The 18,732-nt window shown below is 44.0% G+C and overlaps 1 protein-coding gene across 4 annotated transcripts in view; it reads left to right on the top strand.

Moving 5' to 3' along the window:
* The window catches only part of fgf13a (fibroblast growth factor 13a), a 516,601-nt gene that overhangs the window by 455,037 nt on the left and 42,832 nt on the right, over positions 1-18,732 (top strand). The gene's annotated exons all lie outside the window — the stretch shown is intronic.

Genomic DNA, 18,732 nt, shown 5'->3' with positions numbered 1-18,732 from the left:
GGGTGCAGAGGAGATTTACCAGAATGCTGCCAGGATTAGAGAGAGTGCAGAGATTTACCAGGATGCTGTCTGGATTAGAGAGAGTGCAGAGGAGATTTACCAGGATGCTGCCAGGATTAGAGAGAGTGCAGAGATTTACCAGGATGCTGCCAGGATTAGAGAGAGTGCAGAGATTTACCAGGATGCTGCCAGGATTAGAGAGAGTGCAGAGATTTACCAGGATGCTGTCTGGATTAGAGAGAGTGCAGAGATTTACCAGGATGCTGTCTGGATTAGAGAGAGTGCAGAGATTTACCAGGATGCTGTCTGGATTAGAGAGAGTGCAGAGATTTACCAGGATGCTGTCTGGATTAGAGAGAGTGCAGAGATTTACCAGGACGCTGCCAGGATTAGAGAGAGTGCAGAGATTTACCAGGATGCTGTCTGGATTAAAGAGAGTGCAGAGATTTACCAGGATGCTGCCTGGATTAGAGAGGGTGCAGAGGAGATTTACCAGGATGCTGCCAGGATTAGAGAGAGTGCAGAGATTTACCAGGATGCTGTCTGGATTAGAGAGAGTGCAGAGATTTACCAGGATGCTGCCTGGATTAGAGAGGGGGCAGAGATTTACCAGGATGCTGTCTGGATTAGAGAGCATGTCTGATGAGGACAGGTTGAGTGAGCAGGGCTTTTCTCTTTAGAGCGAAAGACGGTGAGAGGTGACATGATAGAGGTGTACAAGATGATAATCGGCATAGATCAAGTGGACAGCCGGCACTTCTTTCCCCGGATGGAAATACAAACGACATAATTTTAAGGTGATTGAAGAAAATTATAGGGGGTATCAGAGGTAAGTATTTTATACAGAGACTGGTGGATGTATGGCATGCACTGCAGCTCACTATCCTGGTGACAAGACCTTGGTGCTGACCTTTAGTCTCACAGCCTGAGGGAAGAAGCTGTTACCCAGTCTGACAGTCCTAGTCCTGATGCTCCTGTACCTCCTTCCTGACGGTAGTGGGTCAAAGAGATTGTGGGATGGGTGTTTGGGATCCTCCACAATGCTTTGTGCCTTTTGTCTGCAACGCTCCCAGTAAATGTCACAAGTAGTGGGGGTGGGAGACCCCAGTGATCCTCCCGGCAATTTTCACTATCCTCTGAAGGGTCTTGTAACATGATGCTTTGCAGCTTCCGTACCACACAAAGCTGCAACCAGACGGGACACTCTCGATGCTTCTTTAGGAAGATGTTCGGATTGTGACGAGGAGCCTCGTACGTGTCAGTCTCCTCTGAAGAGTAGATGCTGCTGTGCCTTCTTGACAACAACTAACGTTAAAAGTACCCTTATGAAAATGACACATTTCACATTTGACCATAAGTCATGGGAACAGAATTAGCCTTTTCGGCCCTTCAAGTCTGCTGTACCATTCCATTATGGCTGATTTGTTATTCCTCTCAACTCTATTACCTTGCCTTCTCTCTATAACATTTGATGCCCTGTCTAATCAAGAATCTGTCAAACTCCACTTTAAATATATCCAATGTCTTGGCCTCCACTGCCACCTGTGACAATGAATTCCACAGATTCACCACACTCTGGCTAAAGAAGTTCCTCCTCATCTCCATTCTAAATGGATGTCCCACTATTCTGAGGCTGTGCCTCGATTCTCTTCCTATGGGAAACATCCTCCCCACATCAACTGTATCTAGGCCTTTCAATATTTGACAGGAATTCCCTCAATTTACCACATTCTCAATGTTCAGCCTTGGATAATTTGAACAGGAGTTCCAGGCTGATGGACATAACCAACAACTTTATCAACTTTTCACAGAAAACTCCCTTCTTCTGTGAAATGTAAAGCAGACTTTATATGTTGAATTAATTACAGAATTCAGAATCAGGTTTAATATCACTGTCATATATCAAGAAATTTACTGTTTTGCAGAAGCAGTACATTGCAATACAAAATAATAAAAAGAACTATAAGTTAAAAAGCAAAAAAAAGAGGCGGTGAGGTATACATGGGTTCATTATTTTTTCTGAAATTTGATGGTGAAAGGGAAGAAGCTGTTCCTGAAATCCTGAATTGAATTGACTATATTTCTTACATCCTTCATATACATCAGGAGTAAAAAATATTTATGTCTCTGTCTAAATGTGCGAAGTGCAATTTATAGTAATTTATAATAAATAAAGTGTACAACAGGACAGTCAATATAACATAGAAATACAGTTGTGTCAGCATGAATTAATCAGACTGATGGCCAGGTGGAAGAAGCTGTCCTGGAGCCTATTAGTCCTGGCTTTTATGCTGTGGTACCACTTCCCGGATGGTAGCAGCTGGAACAGTTTGTGGTTGGGGTGACTCGGATCCCCAATGATCCTTCAGAACCTTTTTACACACCTGTCATTGTAAATGTCCTGAATAGTGGGAAATTCACATCTCTCATACCTATTTGGAGTCTATATAATAAGTTAATTAATATGAATAGTTACTGGCCTTATGGTGTGTGTGTGTGGAACAGGCTGCCAAATGTGGTGGTAGAGGCAGATATGTTAGGGACATTTAAGAGACTCTTAGATAGGCACATGGATGATAGAAAAATTGAGGGCAATGTGGCAGGGAAGGGTTAAATTGATCTTAAAAGGTTGGCACAATATCATGGGCCATAACATCTGTACCAAGCAATAATGCAGCATGTCTGGGTGCGTTCTACTGCACATCTGTGGAATGACATGAGATTAGATATCCAGCGCTCTTCAACCTCCTCACAAAGATGAGCAGAATGATCTGATCAAGTCCTTGTCCACTCTTAGCTGTAAAGTCATCAGATTCGAGGCCATTTGTTAGGATGAAAACTATTCATTCAACAGGAACTGGAAGTTGAAGAAGCAAGTTTATTGTAAAATTATTTCTCCTTGGGTTTGTGGGATTTGCCATGAAAATCTCTCTCCATCCCTCACAGAATACTCTGCAGATGCTGGGGTCAAAGCAACATGTACATCTTCATCCCTCACCTGATTGTGTGATTTTCTGTAATCAGTTCTTATTGAGAACTGTTACAGCTTGACATCGTTGGAATGTACAGATGTAAAGGTTAATGTATTCTGTGTGTATTTTTAAATCTAACACCCAAAACTGTTGGGCTAAAAACATATTTCAATGACTCTGTAAAGTGATGGAAACATTTCTGATTGTTTCATTATTTATCAGAAATTTTACCAATTTGCAAAAAGAAAATCTACCGTTTCTACATTACTGTCTATTTAATTTATAAAGTGTTTCAATGATCTAACGTCTTTGTCATTTGAATTCACTGTGTGATGGCAAAGACGGTTCAATAGGCTGGGCTTCTTCTTCCACGGAGTGTAGGAGGCTGAAAAATGAGAGTTGACTTAATAGAGAGATACAAGATCTTGCCAAACCTCACCATTCTTCTTCCAACTGGATATGTACAATATTATTCCTGATCTCACTCACTTTCCACGCCATATTTGCAATATTGTGTTCAGTTCTGGTCACATTATAGGAAGAATGTTGAAATTTTAGAGAAGGCACAGAGGAGATTTACTAGGATATTCCCTGGATTAGAGAGAATGTTTTAGGAGGATAGTTTGAGTAAGCTCGGGCTTTTCTCTTTGGAGAGAAGGACAGTGAGAAGTGAATTGATGGAGGTGTACAAAATGATAAGAGGCATAGACCAAAGGGACAGCTTGAGACTTTTTTCCAGGTTGGAAGTGGCTAATATGAGAGGGCAAAATTTTAGGGTGATTGTAGGAAAGTATAAGGGAGATGTCAGGGATAAGCTTTGTACAGAGAGTGGTTGGTATGTGGAATGCCCTCCTGGGGTGTTGGTAGAGGAAAATACTTTAGGGATATTTAAGAGACTTTCAGATAGGCTTATGGATGATAACAAAATGGATGGTTAAGTGGGAGGGAAGAGTTAGATTAATCTTAGAGTAGGTTAAAATGTCGACACAACATTATGGGCTGAAAGGCCTGTACTGTGATGTAGCGTTCTATGTTTAAACGTCTAATTAAAGTACAGAACAGCTCCATTACTGTTCAAAAATAGAACAAAGAACATATGAATCTACAGCACATTACAGGCCCTTTGGCCCACAATGTTGTGCCGACCCATGTAACCTACTCTAGAAGCTGCCTAGAATTTCCCTACCGTACAGCCCTCTATTTTTCCAAGCTCCACGTACCTATCTAAGAATCTCTTAAAAGACCCGATCATATCCACCTGCACTACCATCACTGGCAATGCATTCCACGCACCCACCCTCTCTGTCTGAAAAACTTACTTCTGATATGCCCCCTGTACCTATTTCAGTCAACGTCACAAAAACCTCTCTGCCCAGTGTTCTCTAGAACCTTCTCCCAATTCCACCACCCTGAATGGATGACACAACCTTCCCAAGCATAAACATCACAATCTCTTATCTTTAACAGCAACTCAAACTCTACCAACAGAACACACTGCTTCTACAGAAAGCCATTAAATGAAATGCCCTACAACATCAGCAGTAAAACCCGGGCATTACAGATAGGTCGTGTCCTCTGGATGCCCACCTCACATCTCCCCAAAACAGATCCTTTAGTCCAGCTGAAGGAAGGTCAGTGAGCCCCTGGTGGGAAAAGGAAACACTTCAAAGATAACATCAAAAAATTAGCCGGAAGAAATCCAACGTTACACCTGAAAATTGGGAAGACTTTGCACTCAATAGATAACCCGGAGGAAACCTGTTCCAGAGGAGCGGCCTCTGGGCCACAGAGAATAAGTGGTAGCTGCAGAAGCAGAGACTGAACAACCAAAAGACCCAAACACTTACATTTATCCACACAGTGCCAGGATATGTGGATCTTCTATCGGCCTCTACAGTCACCTGAGGACACACTAATAGACAATTCCTCAGGAGAACATCATACTCAAATCAAGTGATCTCTCTACCTGGTGATGGGAGACTGAGAATCAGTTAGCTGTTATTGGTTAGTAAGTACCTGTGACAGCTCTGTTGACAGCATTGTCCATCTCCTGCTGATGATTAAGAGTGGGCTATTCATACAGTAATTAACTAGATTAGACTTGTCCTACAATTTGCAGACAAGACGTGTCAGGTAGGTGCCAGTGTTGTAAGCAGCTTGGCTGGCGGCCCAAGTCCTGGACTACAGGTATTCAGTATGACAGTGCTGGCTGTATCTGTCAGGGAACGCAGAGGAGGCTCGACCCAAAAACAGAGCAGCGGAGATGATTCAGTGTTGAACAATAACTTTAATAATTGCAAAATAAAAAGCCACAAAGGGCCACAAAACAAGTGAGAACAGAATCCAGCACAAAATGCAACAAAGTAAACTTTAGAGAGAGGGAGTAAAAGCTGGGAGTTACTGGTTGAGGCCAGCTGGTTCAATGAATGAACAAAGAGTGTAGATGCGAACTGGGGTTAAATAAGCTTCTGGTGATGAGTCTGGAATGAGTGGCAGGTGAATCCTGTTGGCTGGGTGCAGAATGGGAGGTGTCAGCAACAGAAGGCCTGTCAGTATTCATGTTCTGGACAGTTTCTTCAGGCATGGGGGGTGATTTGAGGTGGCTGGAGACTGTCTCTGTGACGGAGAGAATCTCAGGAAGCACTGACAATGGATATTCAGTTGCCATTTATGGCTAAACACAGCACTGAATGCTTCCATTTTGTTTTTGACACTCGCGTACTGGGCCCCATCACAGTGCAAATGAGAATGTTCAGAGACTTCTCCCATAAGTTGCTGAACATTAGTTATCAATAGCATTATCGAATCAAACTCGTAAAACACAGAGCCAATCCTTTGGCCAGCTGACCAATGGTGCTTTAGCAGCTGAGTTTTAAAGGCTTGTCTAATTTATGTTTGGGTGGTATTTTATTGCATTGCTGGGGGTGCCACGGTAGCATAGCAGGTAGAGCGACTATATTAGAGTTTGGGGTGTCAGAGGTCAGAGTTCAATCCCATGTCCTCTTTAAGAAAGTTTTTACGTACTTCCCATGAGTGTGTGTGTTTCTTCTGGGTGCTCCAGTTTCTTCTCACAATCCAAAGATGTACCAGTTAGTAGGTTAATTGGTCCTTGTAAATTTCTGTGATTAGGCTAAGTTTAATCAAATGGGTTGCTTGGCAGTGCAGCTCACTGGACCAGAAGGGTCTGTCCATGCTGTTTTTCCAAATAAATAAATAGATCGATAAGATGTCCATTTAAGATAATCTCATTGTCCACATTTGATCCACATGCCTGTAAATCTTTCCAAACCATGTACTGTACCTATTGAAAAGTATTTAACCCCCCCCCCCCCCACCCCAGAAGTTTTAATGCTTTGTTGTTTTACAACGTTGAAACACAGTGGATTCAATTTGGCTTTTTTTGATACTGATAAACAGAAAAACAAACTCTTTGGTGTCAAAGTGAAAACAGATCTCCACCAAGTGATCTAAAGTCATCTATGTTTTCTCCTTCTCAACCTGGGAAAAGACTGTGTGCATTCTCCCAATGTATGCCCCTCAAGATTTTATCCACCTCTCTAGGTTCACTCCTCATTCTTCAATGCTCCAATGAAACAAGTTCCAACCTGCTCAGTCTCTGTCCATAATGCAGTCCTTTGAGTCATGGCAACATCCTCATAAGTCTTTTCTGCATTCTTTCCAGCTTAATGATATCTTTCCTACAGCATAGCGACAAGAACTGAACACAATATTCCTCATATTTCACCAGTGTCTTGTACAGTATGTCTACAGCATAGCATCCCAACTGCCCTGACTGATGAAGGCCAGTGTGCAAGACATAGCCTTCACCACCCTATCTACCTGTAACACCTCTTTCAGGAACAGTGCCATTTCATGTGACGGTTTTGCAAAGTCTTCATCTGAGAATTAGCTTAGATTATCCTGAGGATATAATGTTACTTAGAATATTAATATTGAAATAAACCTCAAGGTAACATATGGTGATATACTATATGTATTTAATGATAAGTTTACTTTACTGTCTATATAACCTCCTCCTTAATGTCAAAAAGACAGAGGAGATAGTTATCAACTTCAGAAAGAACTTTTACACATATACCCCTCCTTGCATTAGTGGCACAGCAGTGGAAAAGTAAAGCAGTCTCCAACTCTGGGGAGTTCAAACCTAACACAACCTCTCATGGTCTCAGAACACATTATACACGGACACAAAAACTCACCAAGTCCTCTGTTTCTGAGGAGGCTGAAGAGAGCTGGACTTTACACATCTATGCTGACATCATTTTATAGATGTGCAGTGGAAAGCATCCTAACATGCTACACCACTGCATGATACAGAAACTGCATTGCGGTGGACACACTAGTCAAAACTTGCCAGCTCTTCACCGGCACTGGCCTACCCACCAACAAGGACATAGATACAGAAAGGTGCCAGCAAAAGGCCAGTAACATCGTGAAGGATCCCACCCACCCTGCTCAGGGACTGTCTGTCCCACTCTGATCAGGGAGGAGGTGATACAACATCCACCAGGACCACCAGACTCAAAAACAGCTACTTTCCCCTAGCAGTAAGACTGATCAACACCTCCACCCTCGAACTCCACTGCTACATTAGTATTTCACATCTGTCACCTTATGTACAGCCTAGAGTCACTTTATGGACATACAATCAATCTATGTAAATAAGCTGTGTTATACATTGATATTTATTCAGTGTGAGTTTTTTTAAATTATTATGTTCTTTATCTTATTGTGTTTTCTGTGCTGCATCAGATCTGGAGTAACAATTATTTCATTCTCCTTTACACTTTAAACAATCTTGAATCTTGAAACATATTTATTTGCTTAGTTCCTTATTATTATTATTATTATTATTTGTTTATTGAAGCATTTGCACAGCTTGTCTTCTTTACACATTGGTTGTCAGTCTTTGTGTAGTTTTCCATTGATTCTATTGCATTTCTTTGTTCTACTGTGAATGCCTGCAAGAAAATTAAACTCAGGGTAGTATATGGTGATACAATTACATACTTTGATAATAAATTTGAACTTTGACTTTTTGTTTGCCACTTCAAAGAGATTCGCTAATTGTCCATCAAGTGCTGTACTTCTGAGAGAGAAATGCACTGCCATCCATGTGTTATTGAGGGGGGAGTTTTGAAGTCTGGACATTAATTAAGGAAAATATCCACTATACCAACCAAAGTGACTCAGACAATGTAGTATGGTTATTTTACCTGCTTAGTAACTGTATCTGAATGAAATAAGGTCCATATTTCTGTTGCATGTATCAATAAAATGCTACGGAGTATGGTAGTATCAATGGTAGTATTGTATCTGTTCTTGGTCAGTCCTTTGATAGCTGTTGTTACTGACACTTTGTCCGCTGTGTATCAATAAGTAAAGCAGGCGATATATTAAGAGACCTGTACTGATGAAGGGTCTTGACTCTGCCTGGCCTGCGGAGTCCTCCCCCATTTTGGATGTGTTAATCTTCCTTTGATCGGAGTTCTTTTCAGCCACCTGGTCTCACCTATCACCTTCTAGCTTGTTCTCCTCCCCCTACCATTTATTTCTAGCATCTTGCCCCTTCCTCGCCAGTCCTGATGAAGGGTCTTGGCCCAAAACATTGACTGTTTATTCACTTCTATAGATGACAGTAAGATACAGAAACAGAATCAGGCTTTTTGGCGCATTGAGGCTGCTCCGCCATTTCATCACACCTGATCCATTTCCTTCTCAGCTCCTATCTCCTGCCTTCTCCTGTAAACCTTCATGACCCGCCCTGACCTGCTGAGTTCCACCAACATTTTGTGTTTAAACACAAAATACACTGCAGATGCTGTGGTCAAATCAACACGTACGAACAAGCTGGAGGAACTCAGCAGGTTGGGCAACATCCGTGGAAATGAGCAGTCAACATTTCGGGCCGAGACGTTGACTGCTCATTTCCACGGATGCTGCCCGAACTGCTAAACATTTTGTGTGTGTTGCTCTGTATTTCCAGCATCTGTAGAATCTCTTGTGTTTATGATTTTGGCTTCTTTCCCCTTCCTTTTCAGACTAGATGAAGGGTCTCAGCCGATAAGTTGACTGCTTATTCATTTCCATGACCTGCTGAGTTCCTCCAGCATTTTCTGTGGGTTGCTCTGGATTTCTGGTATCTGCAGAACCTCTTATGTTATGATCTCAAAAGACAGCAGCTCTAGTGCCCGTTGGTAATTTGGTGAATCAGTTTATTGTTGTCACCTCGAACATAGAACAGAGTAGCGTAGTCCCTTGGCCCCACAATACTGTGCTGCCCTTTCAGGCCACTCCATAATCAAACTTTTTTGAACACAACTAACTTTATTCATCTCCGCAACATCCACCAAAATCAGAACCTCCTAAACATTTTAATTCCAATTCCCATTCCCATTCTGACATGTGAATCTGCGGCCTTCTTTGGTGTCAAGATGAGACCACCCACAGGCTGGAGGAGCAACCCCTTATATTCCATCTGGGTAGCCTCCAATCTGATAGTATGAATATCTATCTCTCCTTCTGGTAAAAAGTTCCCCCCTCTTCTATTCCCCAATCTGGCTTCGGACCACTTTTCTGCTATCTATCACCTCTCCTGGTACCGTTACTCTTTCCTTTTTTCCTATAATCTACTCTCCTCTCTATCAGATTCATTCTTCTCCAGCCCTTTATCTTTCCCACCCACCTGGCTTCACCTATCTCCTTCTAGCGAGCCTCCTTCCCCTCCCCCCACCTTTTTATTCTGGCATTGACCCTTCCTTTTCAGTCCTGATGAAGGGTCTCAGCTCAAAAAGGTGGATATCTATTCCCCTCTGTCAATGCTGCCTGAGCTGCTGAGTTCCTCCAGCATTTTGTGTTTTGCTTTACAGGAATAAACCATGGAATGCCTTTTCATTCTTTACATTCAAACTCAATGCTTTCAGCATCGTTCCATCGCATCCTACACATCAATCAATAGCACTGCTGCTACTCATATGCCCCCCCACCGGCCGCTATCAATCTCCTCAGCTTCCTCCCTGCGACCATTAGATTTCTGAATGGACAATGAACCCACAAACACTTACTCACTATTTTTGCACTGTTGATCTAATTTAAATTTTTCTACAAAGTTCTTATTGTAGCATATTATTTTTATTGTGTATGCAATGTTCTACTCCTGCAAGTAAACCAACTTCACATCATATGCCAGTGATATTAAACCTGATTCTGATTTGGATTCCCTTCCCTCCAACAGTGCCCTCCACGTTTCTCTCATCTGTGTGCCAAGGTCCTGCTTGGCGAGCCATTTCCTGTATAAGCATGTTGTGGGCATGTACAACCTGTGATTTCCTTTGTAAACTCTCCTTGCTGTGATTTAGTGATTCACTTCACGGATTTAATTCTCATTGAACAGGTACTGTGGGAGAGTTCAAACAAATTTGCATAAGCATATTCATGAATATTCATTGCAACTTCCCTGGGGAAGTGAAGAATTTCCTTGCCATTGGGTTGCTGGTGCTAAAGCGCAGGAAAAGGCTGCGTATCATCTGTAAAATAACTTTGCTGGAGCAGCCCGACACCATTCCCGCAGTTCTGCGAAATCAACAGCCCACTCTCTGCTACAGACATCTACCTAATATTCCAGCCACTCACTCACTGTGCACCAACTATATGGTTCTATATATATCTTTGATCATCTTTATTATTTAGATACATAGCACAGTAACAGTCCTATGACCTATGTTCTCTGTTCTTAACCGATGTTTTACACTGCTGCAGTATCCTGTGTAGGTTGGATGGAAATAAATTCCCTGCATAGAGGGACCCCACCTCCTGCAGTTTCCCCCCGTCCCACATTATCCCTGCAGTTTCCTCACTTCCCACATTATCCCTGCAGTTTCCCCTCACATCCAACATTATCCCTGCAGTTTCCCCTCACATCCCACATTATCCCTGCAGTTTCTTCCCCCTGTACCACTTTATCCCTGCAGTTTCCCCCGTCCCACTTTATCCCTGCAGTTTCCCCCCGTCCCACTTTATCCCTGCAGTTTCCCCTCACATCGCACATTATCCCTGCAGTTTCCCCTCACATCCCACATTATCCCTGCAGTTTCTTCTCCCGTCCCACATTATCCCTGCAGTTTCCCCTCACGTCCCACATTATCCCTGCAGTTTCCCCTCCCGTCTCACTTTATCCCTGCAGTTTCCTCACGTCCCACATTATCCCTGCAGTTTTCCCTTCTGTCTCACATTATCCCTGCAGTTTCCTCACGTCCCACATTATCCCTGCAGGTTTCCCTTCTGTCTCACATTATCCCTGCAGTTTCCTCACATCCCACATTATCCCTGCAGTTTCCCCCGTTCTACAATATCCCTGCAGTTTCCCCTCCCGTCCCACATTATCCCTGCAGTTTCTCCTCCTGTCCCACATTATCCCTGCATTTCCCCTCACATCCCACATTATCCCTGCAGTTACCCCTCCCGTCTCACATTATCCCTGCAGTTTCCCCTCCCGTCTCACATTATCCCTGCAGTTTCCCCTCCCGTCCCACATTATCCCTGCAGTTTCCCCTCCCGTCTCACTTTATCCCTGCAGTTTCCTCACGTCCCACATTATCCCTGCAGTTTTCCCTCCTGTCTCACATTATCCCTGCATTTTCCCCTTCCGTCCCACATTATCCCTGCAGTTTCTCCTCCCGTCCCACATTATCCCTGCAGTTTCCCCTCACGTCCCACATTATCCCTGCAGTTTCCCCTCCTGTCTCACTTTATCCCTGCAGTTTCCTCACATCCCACATTATCCCTGCAGTTTTCCCTTCTGTCTCACATTATCCCTGCAGTTTCCTCACATCCCACATTATCCCTGCAGTTTCCCCCGTTCTACAATATCCCTGCAGTTTCCCCTCCCGTCTCACATTATCCCTGCATTTTCCCCTGCCGTCCCACATTATCCCTGCTGTTACCCCTCCCGTCTCACATTATCCCTGCAGTTTCCCCTCCCGTCTCACATTATCCCTGCAGTTTCCTCACGTCCCACATTATCCCTGCAGTTTTCCCTCCTGTCTCACATTATCCCTGCAGTTTCCCCATGTCCCACTTTATCCCTGCAGTTACCCCTCCCGTCTCACATTATCCCTGCAGTTTCCCCTCACGTCCCACATTATCCCTGCAGTTTCCCCCGTCCCACATTATCCCTGCAGTTTCCTCACATCCCACATTATCCCTGTAGTTTCCCCCATCCCACATTATCCCTGTAGTTTCCCCCCATCCCCCATTATCCCTGCAGTTTCCCCCCGTCCCACATTATCCCTGCAGTTTCCCCTCCTGTCCCACATTATCCCTGCAGTTTCCCCCCGTCCCACATTATCCCTGCAGTTTCCCCCCGTCCCACATTATCCCTGCAGTTTCCCCCGTCCCACATTATCCCTGCAGTTTCCCCCCATCCCCCATTATCCCTGCAGTTTCCCCCCGTCCCACATTATCCCTGCAGTTTCCCCCGTTCTACAATATCCCTGCAGTTTCTCCTCCCGTCCCACATTATCCCTGCATTTCCCCTCACATCCCACATTATCCCTGCAGTTACCCCTCCCGTCTCACATTATCCCTGCAGTTTCCCCTCCCGTCTCACATTATCCCTGCAGTTTCCCCTCCCGTCCCACATTATCCCTGCAGTTTCCCCTCCCGTCTCACTTTATCCCTGCAGTTTCCTCACGTCCCACATTATCCCTGCAGTTTTCCCTCCTGTCTCACATTATCCCTGCAGTTTCCTCACGTCCCACATTATCCCTGCAGTTTTCCCTCCTGTCTCACATTATCCCTGCAGTTTCCCCATGTCCCACTTTATCCCTGCAGTTTCCCCCGTCCCACATTATCCCTGCAGTTTCCCCTCCTGTCCCACATTATCCCTGCAGTTTCCCCCCGTCCCACATTATCCCTGCAGTTTCCCCCCGTCCCACATTATCCCTGCAGTTTCCCCCGTCCCACATTATCCCTGCAGTTTCCCCCCATCCCCCATTATCCCTGCAGTTTCCCCCCGTCCCACATTATCCCTGCAGTTTCCCCCCGTCCCACATTATCCCTGCATAGAGAAACCCCACCCACCTCCTGCAGTTTTCCCACACATCCCACACCATCCCGACTGAGAATTCATCATTGCTGGGTCTCGATTCTGGAACCTTCACCACAGCAATGACAGCAGTTCGAGAATAACAGACAGGAAATGCTGGAGGAGCTCAGCAGGTCAGGCAACATCCATGGAAATGAATAAACGGTTGACACTTTGGGCTTTAACCCTTCTTCAGGACTGGAAAGTGGGGCAGAGAGATTCCATAATAAGAAGGTGGAGGGAGGCAAATGAGAGTAAACTAGAAGGTAATGGGTGAAGTCAGGTGAGTTGGAGAGGGGGTTGATGTGAGAAGCCGGGAGGTGATAAGTAGAAAGGGTAAAGGGCTGGAGAAGAAGGAATCTGATAGGTGAGGAGAGGGGACCATGGGGAAAGGGAAGGAAGAAGGGCACCAGGAGGAGGCGATAGGCAGGTGAGATGAAGAGGTAAGAGGCCAGTGTGGGGAAAGCAGAAAGGGTGGAGGGGCAATTACTTTAAATTGGAGAAATCAAGAAGGATGTTCAAGTAGAGATTGGATTAGCAATGAGAATGAGCAATAAAAGGAGTTTCTGCCAGTAACGCCCACATTCCTTGAATAAGTAAAGATAATTATGCTAATTTTCTACCTACAAATGAACAGCTTTGCTGAAAACACTTTTTTTTGCTGCTGTGATTAGAGTTGGTTTGTGTTATTCTGCATGCTTGCTGGAAATTCATTTCCCATAACACGGTGAGCCTATGCGCTTTAAAGCTCCTGGAGCCTCCATTTCAGATAAACTTCTCTCACAAGACCATAAAATCGCTTCGCAATTCCACGATGGCTCATTTTTTATCCCTCTCAACCCCATTCTCCTGCCTTCCCTCCATAACCTTTGATGCCCTGACTAATCAAGAACCTATCAAACTCATCTTTAAATATACTCAATAACTTGGCCTCCACAACCTTCTGTGGGAATGAATTTCACAGATTCATCACCCTCTGGCTAAGAAACTGCTCTTCATCTCTGTTTTAAACGGACATCCCTCTGTTCTGTGTCCTCTGGTCTTAGACTCCCTCCAATATAGGAAACTTCTCCACATCTATTCTGTCTAGGCCTTCCAATATTCGATAGGTTTCAATGAGATTCCCCGTCCCGTTCTTCTTCTAAACTCCAGTGAGTACAGGCCCGCAACCATCAAACACTCCTTGTGCATTAACCCTTTCATTCCTGGAATAATTCTCATAAACCTCCTCTAGACCCTCTCCAATGCCAACATATCTTTTCTCAGATAAGGGCCCAAAACTCTGCACAATACTCCATGCGGTCTGACCAATGCCTTATAAAGTCTCAGCATCTCATCCTTGTTCTTATATCTTGAAATGAATGCTGACATTGCATTTGCCTTCCTCACCACTGACTCAACCTGCAAATTAACCTTTAGGGAATCCTACACAAGGACTCCCAAGTCCCTTGGTACCTCAGATAGCCATCTCTCTAAAAGAAAAAGATGCCTTTGCAGTGTGCTCACAACGTTTATAATTTTGTTTCAGTCCTTTTAAGATCTGTGCGGTTGAAACTTCTGATGTATTCCTCAAGCCAAGCAGCCACAGGCCAGGAACTAGAGTTCAATACACTGATCTCCCGCCTCCAGTACAGTAAAGTATTCCATCTGCTTAGTAGGAGGGCAACCAAATCAAATTCAACCACTGACAATATGTTAGGGTTAGCGAGGAAATGGGTGCAATAAAAGGAGAGTTTTGGAATTGTCACACATACTGAGATACAGTGAAAAGTTTGTCTTGCTTAATATTCATACAGATCAGATCATTACACAGTGCAGTGAGGTGCAGTGAGGGAAAACAATAACAGAATGCAGAGTAAAGTGTTCTTTGCTATTAATTCCTGGAGCCATAGAATTTAGATTTGGAGGAGTAGAATCTTCTTACTTCCCATGTGGAGTTAGACCATAAGACGTAGGAGCAGAATTCAGCCACTCAGTGTATCAAAATACTGATGGATTTTCTCTTTGAAACAAATGAGGATGAGAAATAGAGTGGATAGCTAGAGACCTGTTCCCAGGGCAGAAATGGCTCTTACAAGAGGGCATAATATTAAGGTGTTTGGAGGAGAATGTAGGCAGGATGTCAGAGGTAGTAATTTTACACAGAGTGTTGTGGGTAGCTGGATTGCCCTGCCAGACATTAGGTAGGCACATGGATGATAGAAAAATGGAGGGTTACGTGGGAGGGAGGGTTACAAAGAACATTACAAAGTACAGCACAGGAACAGGCCCTTCAGTCCACAATGTTGTGCTGAACTAATTAAATCAGTAATCAAATGAACAACTAAACTAATCCCCTTTGCCAACATGATGTCCATATGCTTCTATTTTCTCACATCTTGGTGCCTGTGTAAACGTCTCCACTGTATCTGCCTCTACCAGTACCCCAGGCAGCACATTCCAGGCACCCACCTCTCTGCCTCTGCGTAAAGAACTTCCCCCCTCACATCTCCTTTGAATTTACCCCCTCTCATCTTAAATGCATGCCTTCTGGTATTAGGCAGCAACCCTAGGAAGAATTGATCCTAGGCTAAATTAATCTGAGAGCAAGTGAAAAGGCCAGCATGATGTTGTGGGCCAAAGGGTGGGTCCTGTGCTGTAATGTTGCACGTTTATGAAACACACCCTTCAGGCTGCTGAGACTGCAATTAAACTCCACTACTTATCCCACTGTAAACTTCTCCGCACCCTCATCCAACTACAACCCCCTCCTGACCCCCGGTTCTATCACTTAACCACACACTCAGATCATTTAGACCATAGGACATCGGAGCAGAATTAGGCCATTCGGCCCATCGAGGCTCTGCTCAGCCATTCTGTCGTGGCTGAGTTACTATCCCTCTCAACCCCGTTCTCCCTGCAATCTTTGACACCCTGGCTAATCAAGAAATTAGCAGCCTCCACTTTAAATATACTCGATGACTTGGCCTCAACAGCCGTCCTTGGCAATGAATTCCACAGATTCACCACTCTCCAGCTGAAGAAATTCCTCCTCATTTCTGTTTCCAAGGATAGCAGAATTAGACCGTAAGACACAGCAGTATATTTCAGCCATTTGACCCATTGACTTTGTTTCACCATTCCATCATGGCCGATTTATTTTCCCTCTCAGCCCCACTCTCCTGCCTTCTTCCCATAGCCTTTGACACTTACTGATCAAGAAACTGTCAACTTCCGCTTTATGTACACCCAATGTCCACAGCCATACGTGGCAAAACCTGCAAACTCCAGGCAGACAGCACCAGAGGTCATCCTGGCACTGTGTGGCAGTGGCTCAATTCAAACCCTGGTCTTGCTTCAGGATATTTTCTGCTGCCTTTTACTTTGTTTATGTCCTTCCCTGCCCTTGCAGTTCTGTAGGAGCCCGTGGAGCTCAGCAGGAGTGTTGGTTATTTGAAGAGCAGAAAGATCTGATTCCTCCCTGCAGAAAGGATGTTATTAGAAGCTACAGTATATAGCTGCTTCAGTATGTATATTGGCTGTGTTAAATTAAATTGACACTTATCAATTAAATTAGTAATTGAACGCCTAATTTATTAATCCTTTCTGGCTACACAATATCCATTACCTTCCATTCTCTATATTTTCATGTTCCTATTGAACAACCACCCAGACACATCTGTCATATTTGCCTCCATCACCTCTCCAGGCACCCACCACTCTGTGTGTAAAATACGTGTCTCTCACATTTCCATAGAACCATCTCCCTTGAGTTTACCCCCTTTGCTTTAAATGCAGGACCTCTGGTGTTAGACATTTCAACCCTGGAAAAAGTATACTGTCTGTCTACTCTATCTTTTCCTCTCATAATCTTATAAACTTCGATGAAATCTCCATTCAGCCTCCACTACTCCAGAAAAAAAAAACCCACATTTGTCCAAACTCTCATGATCTCTAATCCAGGCAGCATCCTGCTAAAACTCTTCTGCACCCTCTCCAAAGCCTCCACATCCTTCCTATGGTGGCCAAGCAGAACTGAATGTTCTCAGCCTGAAATGTTGACTGTTTATTCCTTTCCATAGCTGCTCCTGGCCTGCTGGGCTGCTCCAGATATTCTGTGCATTACTCTGTATTTCCAGCATTTGTGGAATCTCCTGTGTCTATGCAATACTCCAGATGAGGCCTAATTTGAGTTTTATAAAGCTCAAATATTCAAAGGCTTAAAGGTTCATTTATTATCAAAATATACAACTCTGAAATTCTTCTTCTCCGGATAGCCACGAAACCAAGACAGAAAAAACTGGCAACGCAATCATCAATCCCCAAATCCCTCCTCCCCGCACAAAAAACAACAAAACTTCCTGATTTTTGAACTCAGTTTTTCAACTAATAAAGGCAAACATGCCACATGACTTCTTTACCATTCTACTAAACTGTGTAGACAATTTCAAGGAGATTTGGACTTGGAATCCCAAGATCCCTTTGCACATCAACACTGTTAAGGGTCTTTCATTAACTGTATACTGTCTCTTTGCATTTAATCTCCTGAAGTATAACATCATATTTGACAAAATTCTAGAGGAATGCTGCAGGTCAGGCAGCATCTATAGAGGAGAGTAAACTATCAACGTTTTGAGCTGACTGGAAAGGAAGGGGGAAGAAGCCAGAATAAGAAGGTGAGGGATGGGAAGGAGTGCAAGCTGGCAGGTGACAGGTAAGGCCAGGTGAGTGGGAAGGTAGTAGATGGGGGTGGGGTAATAAAGTGAGAATCTGGGAGTCAATAGGTGGTTCATGGTCCACTCTCCTCATCTATCAAGTTCCTTCATCTTTAGCCCTTTACCTTTTCCACCTATCACCTCTCAGCTTCTCACTTGTGTCCCCTCCCCTCCAACTTCTTATTCTAGCATCTTTGCCCTTCCTTTCTAGTCCTGATGAAGGGTTTCGGCTCGAAATGTTGACTATTTATTCTTCTCCATGGGTGCTGCCTGACCTGCTGAGTTCCATCTGCATTTTGTGTGTGTTGCTGTGGATTCCAGCATTTGCAGACCCCCCTGTGTTTATGATCAACACTATCCACAACAAACAGCCCCAAGTTCATTTTTGTTTTCAGACCCTTCAATTGCCTTGCATTCTCTCTGCCTGTGTAACATTTCAGCCTATATCCTCCTCAGATCTCTGTAATCCTCCGGTTTTGTCCTCCAGCATTCCATTGCTCCACCATGGGCAGCCATGCCTTCAACAGCCAAGGGCCAAAGCTTTGGAATCCCTGCTTAAACCTCCTCACCTTATTCTTCCCTCTCCACCTATTAAAGTCCTCCCTACCATTGAGAACATCCACATGGAGCATAGTCGCAGGAAATCAGCCTCCATCATCAAGGACAACTACCACCCAAGCCATTTTCTCTTCTCAATACTGCCACCAGGAAGAAGGTACAGGAGCCTGAGGACTCACACCACCAGGTTCAGGAACAGTTATTACCCCCTCGGCTTCACTCAACTTCATTCACCCCAACACTGAACTGTCCCAGAGCTTATGGAGTCACTTTCAAGGACTCTTTTTCTCAAGTTCCCAAGATTTATTGCTTATTTATTTTTCATTTTTCATTATTATTATTATTTTGATTGTTTTTTGTTCCTTTGTATTTACTGTGAATGTTTGCAAGAAAATAAATTTCA

Source organism: Hypanus sabinus, chromosome 8 (assembly GCF_030144855.1).
Source record: "Hypanus sabinus isolate sHypSab1 chromosome 8, sHypSab1.hap1, whole genome shotgun sequence".
NCBI classification, from domain to species: domain Eukaryota; kingdom Metazoa; phylum Chordata; class Chondrichthyes; order Myliobatiformes; family Dasyatidae; genus Hypanus; species Hypanus sabinus.
This window is presented reverse-complemented; position numbering and strand designations above follow the sequence as displayed.